This window comes from Colletotrichum siamense (assembly GCF_013390195.1).
Source record: "Colletotrichum siamense strain Cg363 chromosome Unknown KSG_Cg363_contig13, whole genome shotgun sequence".
In the NCBI taxonomy this organism is placed as follows: domain Eukaryota; kingdom Fungi; phylum Ascomycota; class Sordariomycetes; order Glomerellales; family Glomerellaceae; genus Colletotrichum; species Colletotrichum siamense.
This window is the reverse complement of record NW_023501026.1, coordinates 20,535-31,063: the sequence shown is the minus strand read 5'-3', so window position 1 is coordinate 31,063 and position 10,529 is coordinate 20,535.

Here is a 10,529-nt window from a genome sequence, read left to right as displayed (position 1 = left end):
GAGAAGACGAGCCTTCAGAAGATAGTGCAGGATGACATTGTAGCGGGGCACTGGATTGCGGAGTACAGGGCTGGGAATGAGGTTAACCACAAGGCCACATTCTTCTCAATAGGGATACTCGTCTAGGCTATTATGAGCCCTATGGAGCTAGAGAAAAGAATCAGTAGATAGGTAGGATACTAGGGCATTATGGCCTCTAGCTAGAAGGATAACGAAGGATAGTGCAACGGGGCAAGGGAGAAAACTCATCGATCGTGCTGGACGCTCCACTCTGGGCGGAAAGCCCCTGAAAACGCCCAAACACTTGTGCATCGATTTTCTAGACAACCACAAGAGATATGAAAGTGAATGCATGAATGCAAGCCTGACCAACTTGTGCTTCATCTATATTTTTCACTCTCTTTATGCCTCGGGTTGTGCAATCTTTTAGGAGAAAATGGGCTGCTGAGAAGAAGTTTAGCAGTGTTGTCCACACAGTATTCTGCCCCATCTCCGCTTCGAATAATCGAGGAGGCATAGCAGGGATCGAGAAGGAGGACGAAAGCAGGGCTGACCAAGGCCAGAGGAGCCCAAAAACACCCATTCTTATTCAATTTTGGAAGGGTAAGAATTGATGAATTTTTTCTATGGGCTGGGTTGAAGAAACCCGAAGGCTCTTCTAAGAGGGTGGTCACTGAAGTCATCGAGGAAAAACGGGAATTTGTACAAAAACGAGTGTGTTTCTTGCTTGTCTGCTTGGTCTTTTTCGTCGCAGGCTGACCAGGCCTCTGTCTACTTATACAAGCCATTTCCTTCTGTGATAACGCCTAACGCCTACGAAAACGCCCATCTGGCCTCTTGCCTTCAAGTCAAAATTGCCAAAAATTCCAAGTTCCCTGCCCCCTTCCAATAGGTGGTTTTGCAGGACATGAGAAATCAACCATTAGGCTGTTACTGAAGGTAGGGGATAGTATTACATACAAAAGGGGATAGAGCTATAGCTAAAGCCTGTTTATAATTAGACCCAGCAAGCAGACATTTCAATTAATAACTCACTTTCCCACTGCTCACACTGAGTAACAACAACCTGATCCCAGGTCAAGCTTTCACATTAGCTCTCTATATCCCCTCTGATGCTTTGATATAGATTGTCTACGCAGGACGTTAAATAAACCTTCAAAAGTGACACCTTCATAGACCCTAAGGCAGTTCATCACCCTGGATTGATCACCTTGAAGCGTGGTAATAGGGGCTCGCTAGTTAGGGTCAGCACCCACCTAGTATAAGGAGGCTACTAAAACATCGCATGCAGGCCAGCAGAGGAGCCGTCGAGAAGTAGGGGTGTCACCCACATCTCGCTTCCAGCCTCAGCTCCCACTAGATATCATCACAAGCTATTTAGCACGCCACTATATTATCCGCATACTATTAATCCTAGCTGCTAGAGCGTGTCTTCCCTACCAGATTAGTTTCTAGACTAAGGGTAAGCCTCATTTCACGCTAAAACTAACCTAAAGACTTACCCTACTTACTACTACCACTGCTCCTCCCAGTCTGCTTATACTACATATAATAATAAGCTGTTCGCTAGCATCACAATATTCGCTGCATCCTATTACGCCTGCCTCCTAGTGTATACCTTCTCCCGCTATATTAGCTCAAGACCTCTACTATAAAAGGCGTCACTTCTTCCTAAAACTATAGTCTAAACCTCACCCTAGACACTACTACTACTGAAGCTTAAGTGGGCTAATGTACCTCACTGAGTGTACATTGACCCACTTTTGACAAATTACAGAAGGAAAGAACAAAACGCGCTGATTACGTTATAGCATAGAAATTAAAGTGGACCATTGTGCTCCCCTGAGTGCACATTGACCCACAAATTCCAACTTACTGCGTATGTAATCTTAAAAACGGGAGGGAACACTTACCGCAGCTATACCTAATAAGCCTTAGCATAGCCTAAAAGTTCCACCCAGGCTACTAAAACGTAACCCGTGCAAAGTACGAGATACTTGCACGAGTTGAATTCCGCTTATATAATTACAACCGCCACTAGATGAAGCTGACAACGCACAGGCGTATAGTGTACCTATTATCATTAACGAACATGAACACCACATTCATTACAGCTATTGAGCTAATACCTTCTCTAGACTCGTTAATACATACTGCTGTAGAAAACCTGTTAAAAATATTAAATTAAGACTAATCGCCCTAGACTAACACCCATTCACATAGAAGGTAGCCCCACTAGCTACCCATAACCTAGACTATAGTAACCACTCTAAAAGTCGTGCACTATCCATGCAAAAGGTCACAAATGCATGCCCGAGCTTGCTCCGGATGACAAACCGCTCGCCCCCCGAAATCTCCATTTATCGTGATGTCAAAAAAGCGCTTTCTAACCTACAGTCTATTGCTAATGTTAACAGGTTCTAGCGCAGGAATCTTCAGAAGGTCTGGCATTTGCATATCTTCACCTATCACTAACAGGCCCCCCCTCCCCACCCCTAAGGCTAACAGTAGCAGCCCTACACAACAAGCACGGACAGTAAGTATAGCCCCTATGGATCCCCAGTACTCTTTCCTATTCACACAACACTAACAGGTGCCTAAAGACCTTACACCTACCTAGAAACAATAGTTACTCACTTTATTGTTAATAAAGACCCCCAGCTTCATATTATGGCTACTCAGCGGATGCTTAACAGTATAACCCGGTTTATCCGCATGAACCTCCCCTCCTATTATAACGCTGACTCGATCAGCGAGCAGGCCCTGAAGAGCAAGCTGAATAATGACGAAATCCGCTACCTCATCGTCAATAGGATCCTCACGACGAAGCCCTTCACATCAGGGCACTAGGTGGTCTTCTACACTATCTTAAATGCTATTCAGGCTATTATATTAGCGTTTAACAAGGTTCACAAGAAGCTACACACTACTAGGCTGTCTATTATCATAACTAGGGGCATAGGGATTAGAACAGAATTCGAGGAGGACATATATAAGGATCACAGCTGCGACAGATTATTTAAAAACAGCTTTAATGAGGTCCCTGGACGTTTACTTTAGGAGTCCATAGTCGTTATAGTCTCTAGTAGCTCTAGCAGCTGCTACAAGGAGCTGAGGCGCATCATCACCAACACCTAGGCTTCTCACAAGCTTTGTGTTTATGGCTGTAGGTATAAGGCTCATCTAGCTGACCACTGGTATGCCGACTTGCTCGACCGGAGTCTAGAAGAAGGCAACAAGGTGCCTAGCTAGTCCCTTACGAAGTACTTCAAAAACATTCCGCCTATCACTAATATCACTACCTAGGTTACTAGTAGAAGCCACGTTAACAGTATCGCTATCGACGCTATGTATCTCCTGGCTCTCCGCATGGCCCGAGTTAATGCTTTCGATAATAGCATAACTGCTGTTCCGAAGATCATACGGACGAGGTTGTGGTGGGTAACTGGGTTGCGAAGGAGGCGGCTGCAGATGTACACATAAGTAAGTCCTTATTCTTCTCTATAAAGCTGCTTCTCTAGGTTACTAATAACCCTATAAAGCTGGAGGACAAGATCATGGGATAAGCATAGAACTGGTCCTAAGAAGGCTAAAGGGGTGAGGAAGTAGATGTGATTTATTTTCGCAGGGTATATGGACGAACTGCTTGGCTGCTCCTTTTCACGAAGGGCCTAGGAAGGGTTAATAGATTTAAAGGTTCTTCTATAGCTAACCGATCGTCGCCTAATCAGGACCAAGTCCACAGTGAGCAGCTTAGGGATCGCGTAGGTGTTTAACAATAACCTTTCTTCTAAAAGGGATTTATCTAGCGTTTATTTCAATCGGGGTATGGATTCGTTATCTTAACGTATATTGCCTTATATAAGACAGCTGTCTAGCTAGGTTTGAGGTATATAGGAATGTAACCTCACAGTCCCTAGACTTAGTATTAATCGATCCCCTGAGCCTGGACCTCATTAGTCCCTATATGTACCTTGACCTCTCAAATCCTTGCTTATTTGCCTCTCAGCCCCCACTATATATATGTTTACATATATATGTAGACGCGCTACGTCTGAGGTAGTCTCCATTAAGGTTACCGTCTCCCAAATTTTGATCTTCACCCCTTAGAGCTGGTCTTTTTATACCCTTCTAACCTAAGCTGCCCCTTCCCACGCTATCGTCTTTCATACCGTGAGAATAAATGATTCATTTCGGCCGTCTGCACCCCATGTTGTGGGCGTACTCTCTTCAATAGAATCTTAGTCGACCTTATAATCAGTAGTCCCTTCTCTTATAACACGTTTACTCCCCTCCCCTTATTGCTTCTTAATACACTTCTGGTCCCTAAACACACTATACGTTATATCATTTGTATCGTCTTAAAATATGAAATTTAAACAGAGAGAATAAGCGTTTGTGAGGCATGATACCTATTCTACTCCGTCACCTTGTTATTACTCATACGGCTCCTTGTTCGCATAGTGTGAATAGCCTAACATCTACTACGTATTACCTCTAGCCCTATAAGCTAGATAGCTTTTGCGTCCTCGTCTTCCCACAGTCACATACACCATCCTACACTTTCAACAGATTAGAGTTAAGCAATAGAATAGCTTAGCGCCTAACTATCAATAGTAGCTACGACGGCGGAGTACCCTAAAATAACGTTCTATTTCAACTACTAGCCTGTTCTTTCTTACCTAAGCGAAATAGACATAATAAATAGATACCTAATATAGAAGAACCTAAACTAGAACGCATCTCGTCCTATTACCTATAAAAACCTCTACTGTTACTTACTCCTTCATCATTTATTCTGATCTTAATAATTTGCTCTGCCCCCCTTACACTACTCTTTCCCTTCTCACCCTTCTCATATCGCTATAAGCAACAGAGACCCCTGATCGCACCTTCAGTAACATGGGTGGTACTTCATAGCTTAACGGTGAATCTGTAGGTATATTCTATCTCCCACACTAGCCTTATTATCCTCATAATAATTAGGTCTGCTAACCCCTCAATAATCTCAACAGATATCGGACTACAGTATCTGCCTATAGCCCTCGGATCTATCACTACATTTCAGCGAGTGTCGTTAGCTATAGCTTTATATCTTATAAAGTCACACGAATGAAAAACTCGATACAACTCTGCCATTAGCCCAACGAAGGCACCTACGAGAGGCAGTGATCAATTAGACGCCTTTATGAAGCTACTGCATAATAAGCCTGGTATTATGCGAAATATAGCCCCATAACAGCACCTATCAGACCAGCGGCCTGCTAACACATCTAGCACACCTACATCTTAACGGCAACCATAATCCTAACTTAGATATCTATAAACATTTATATATCCTTCAGTATCAGACTCCAACATCCTACTTTCTATAACGCAGTCGATAAATATGAGCCTAAGTCGAAAGGGTCGGCCTTCAAGTCTAATTATTATTTCATCTTCCCTAAACAACGCCCCTCTAGAGCCTCAGTCTCAAGACAATCACAAACCATCTCGCTATCTAGCACAGAGCTCCCAGGCGCAGAAGCGTGCTGTTCACCCATCGTCACCTAACACCCCGCCATCTGCTCAGCCTATGAAACGCAGGCGTCGATCGGATAGTCCAGACTCCCCTCCCAACAACATACGCCAGCGCCAGCCTCCCAGGTTAGGCTGCCCATTGCCGCAATCTAACACTTTCCGAGCACCCAGGGCCCTATATACTACCAGGGGCGTATCACCACCCGCTAGACGCCCTCATATCGCCACCTGTCGATCCCCTCCTACATCCACCTAGAGAATCCATACTTTTGCAGAACGCAGCCAATACGCAGGAGACATAGGATACCTTGGCTCTACCTGTACACCACCTCTATTCCTAGTAGCCGCAGAGCGTATCCGGTAAAACTCCTGCTATACCTTAATATATCCACTGCACCTCCGCTATTATTTCAAGGTCTGGAAGGACATACTACTACATCTAGTAGCTTCAATAACCACCATCAGACGTCTCCAGCCCCTATCCCTAGTCTAGCTATAAACACTGATCGCCCTGTATACCCGTCTATAGCACGAGCAAATTTTCTAGAGGAGTTAAGGATATTTCTCTACTTAGGCTTTAGGTATTTTGGCGATGGGGCAGTCATCTCATGCTACTATTACTAGTAACCCTTCGCAGCCTGTCGCGACCTGCAGCTCGCCTAAGTATACAAGCTAGCGTTCATTATAAATATCTAAACCTATGAACAGTATACCTGGAGAGTAGTAGCAGACCCCACGCTTATATCTTGATTCTCTCTAGACTCCATACGATCAATCTACTTTCACCTCTTCATCCCCCTTAAGCAGCCCTATGTCTGATATTTGCTCCCTAACTACAGACTTTAACAGGCAATCTAGCTTAGCACTCCTATCATCCCCATCACATCTCTCCCTATCTAACTGAGCTCTTCAATTAGTAGCTCTTTTCCCTAGCAGTAATAGTCTACTACCCTAAAATAAATACAGCTGTTACACTATCTCACATCTCATAGCCTTACGATTACTATGCTCTATCACAGTCTCTTCTCTCATAGATCTGCAACACGATTCCAACGACCCTAAGGCTAAAGGTTCGCATTGTTAAGGCGTCCACCCGTCATCCTCTGTAGGTTCGTTCACCTTATTAGGTAGTAACTAGGGAAGCTTCACCTTATCAGGTTATCTTCACCTAGATAGCATCATGATTAATAACTAGACGAAGATTAGGTTCAATAGAGCTTGTAACTATGTACAGTATACCCATTACGTCAGTGCATAACCCAGCAGCTATAGGTGAAATAAGCTCACCTCACGCATATACGCTATTTGAATCTAATATGAGCCGCACAGTGCCTCTAGCTAAGTCTAGGCCACACGCCTCCTTCACTACTAATAAATAGCAATATTTGCCTTCTATGTAATGACGTAAGTAGTTATTCACGTGCTCATTAAACGAAGAATGAAGCGCCTCCGCCTATTTTCTTCAATACCTACGCCCACTCCTCTGACGTATATAAATCTCCTGCGTCTCTAATATAGTTTTTGAATACATATATTGTCTATAAATGGTTTTCACGGTCCATAGCATATGTCTCCGGCCCTTACAAATCTCATATCCAGGACGCAAGCCTATCTATATCGTCATTGCGCCTTCCGTCTAGAGACATCCTGTGGCGCACACTCCGCCATCCTTTAGTAATCTTCCTGGTAAATAAATTTCAGTTAGTGGATAGGCGAGCTTACCTTTTATCCCTTTCCCAACACGTCACGCCCTCCCCCTCTATCCATCCTGAGGACAAACCCTTTCAGCACGTACATCTTCTTTCATATAGTGTAGGAATACGATCGGACATATGTCACATCAAGATAGAACGTCCCCTCGCCCTAGCCGCCGGCGCCCTCCTATCCCTTCACTCCAGTTACAGCACCATCTAAACCCTCATCTCAGGCGACAGAGGTACTTAGTGCTACAGAATGAGCCGTCTGCCGGAAGCTCTCGAGACCAAGCCCCTCAGCTTGGTCTGGACGAGGGCAACGCCCTTCTATATCCACAAGTCTTAACTACGCGGCAAATCAGCGATAACTTCCGCTACGGTACTGACTGGAATCGTAAGATTCTAGCTAGATCCAACGAAGAGTTTGAAGCAAAGAAGCTGGACCTTGCAGAACGGAGCAGGACTCTAAAAGATCAGGAGGCAGCGGCAAATCTCAGAAGACATAAACAGGAGGCTAGCCTGATGAGAAAGTTCATCAACAGGGCCCAGCATAGCCGTGGAACGGCCAATCGCCATGATCATCACCTAGCTGAGCCGCAAGAAGACAGTGCAGGCGAGCCTCAGCCGCCGGTCCCAGCTGCGTCCGACGTTCAGTCGCAGACTCTAACACCACTACATCGCTGCCGTCGCCGTCGTGGAATCCCTATGAATCTGTCTGACTCGGATTCCGACATCCCTATGGCTATCACGAGGTCAGCTCGCGGGCGCCACGGGCGTCCGGCGAAGAGGTCGAGTCCGATCACTGTCCCATCTTCCCCTGGTGAAACAGCCAGCCGCTGTCCAGCTAGCGAGCCTCCTTCTTCATCAGGGTCATTCCTGCGACCAGCCCGGGCAAGGAAGCGTCACTTAAGCAGCACACCCTCATCAGGTGGGTCACCCCCGGCCCAGCCTCCAAAACGCAAGCGTCAATCCGATGCCACCAGCTCGTCCGTCCAGCATACGCCCCCAGCCTCATCATCCGCAGCAAGAGAGGTCCACGATATTCCGCCTAACAATCAACACACCCCTGGACTACCCGAGGTGCAGCCTAGGAGACAGCATCTGCCTTCCTCTATCAGGTCTCACTCTCACTACCCACCTCTCCAAGCGCCCTACATCCTCAATATCCAGCAGAGTAGTCCGGACCATGATCCTCCTGCTACCACAAGCCAAGCACAGTCCAATATATTTAAGCAGCAGCCACTGTCACATTCTGTTACAGCCTCAGCCTTACCAGCCCACGCTGACTCGCAAAAGGGTACTGAGGTTGCCACCACGTCAGCATATAAAATGCAACCAGCCCGTTCCACCTCCCCACAGACAGTGGCTAATACTAGGCTGGTCGAACAAAACACTTCAAAGTCACAATCACCTCCCTCACCAGCTACATTTCCTAAGGGTATATCCACATCTCAGCAAGAGGCTAACCCTAAAGATTCTCCTCCCATCATGACAGCTGACACTAAGCACCCTGAAACCGCCTCTCCGACGCGTGCTGCCACTACAGAGCAGTCTCTAACGCCTCCCCAAGCCCTGGTTACCTGTACAGCGGCTGTTTCCTCTACACTTCCCGTGGCCCCTAACGTTGACGGTGACCAGCCCACCGTTTCTCGATCGCCACCTGTCTTCCCACCTACGGGTAAGCCACCAGTACTCGCCTCAGCCGATCATATTATCGCCGGACCACCTCCATCGCCATTATCGCAGCCCAGGGGACCTTCTTCACCTGCTCCTAGGAGCAGTCCAGACTCTGTCGTATGCACGCCGTCTACCGACTTTAACAAACGGTCCTGCTTAGCCTGCCCACCACCTACCTCGCCAGGGCCATCCTCACCAACTATTGTTCGTGCATCTACTTATATGCGAGAAGGCTGCGTCGACTCTTACGCTTCTGGCGGGCTTGCTGCTATTCATCTCGCGCGCTACAGCCGAGAGCTGCGTACTGTGCCCATCTCGGATAGAGAGAGCCCTCCTGCCCCACCCTCCAACAGCCGTGATGATACTGTTCAGTCTAGCAGTATAGACTACTTCCCATCATCAGGCGCTGACTGGGCGCACCTAACTATATGACCGATATCTACCTAGTAGTCCTAGTGACTCCTGGGTGTTGTGTCTAGGTATACACCATAATCACGTTTACCTATAGAATAATAAGATGAAAGTAGTTTTCTTTACTTCTCAACCCCATATTCATATCCTAGCACCAATCGCGTATACATATAAGCCTTGCTTCTCTACGGTCGTTTTTTACTATGTCTCATAATACATCATCTTATGATCTTATATCCTATTATATTTCCATTTTCCATTTTCCTTTTTACCTTTTCTTTTTTGTTCATTTTTGGTTTGTGAATAACACCTAGCACTGGTTGAGACGCTCACGCGATAAGGACTATAATAAGTAAAGCAACAGGCCCCCTTATCCATATATATATATATATATATATATATATACATATATATATTTATTTATCCCCTATTCACCTATAAATTTGCACGTAGAGAGACCAGGAGAGATAGGGAGAGGGAAATAGGGAGCTCCACCGAGAATTAAAGGTTTGAGTACATACAGCTTAACCTCTGTAGGGTAAATTAAGTTTTAATTCCTTTGTACCTTCATGCCTACGCTATCCTATCGCTAGGACTTATATATATAGACCGACATATTTAAGAGCCCGTCTATTGCAAGTGCCTCTATGTTCCCAATAACTATTTTGAAGATTGTCGTATGAGGTAGGTGAGCTTTTTAGGCATGCTGTATATTTAGGTCTACTAATTAATAAACTAAGTGTCTCCCTTTCTCTAGCCTTATCTATGCGTGCTTTCTCTAGCCTTATCTATGCGTGCTTTCTTATCTACACGTTTCCCTTTATCTAGGTACATACGAGATAAGGTATACGTACACCTTTATAGCATTCTCGGGATTAATATTTTCCTTCAGCCGCGAACCTTTAATCCTTCTCGTGACCCCTCATCCCGCATAAGAAAAGAGCTTAACCCTACTCCTTTTCTCTTAACCATCCCTTCACTCACTATAGTAACCTCCCCTCACCACATATATAGTGATACTACGGCTACTGGTATATTTATATTCGTAAGTCTCATTCTATTGCACGTGAACTCTCTTTACTTACGCTACTCTATACTTTATATTATCATACAACCACTCCGCCACTCATCAAGTGAATACGCAGAGCAGCGTTACTGCGATCACATCAACAAGCTAGATCACACGCTATCCGCAAGGAGGGCTATCACTTCTAACGGTCCACAGTA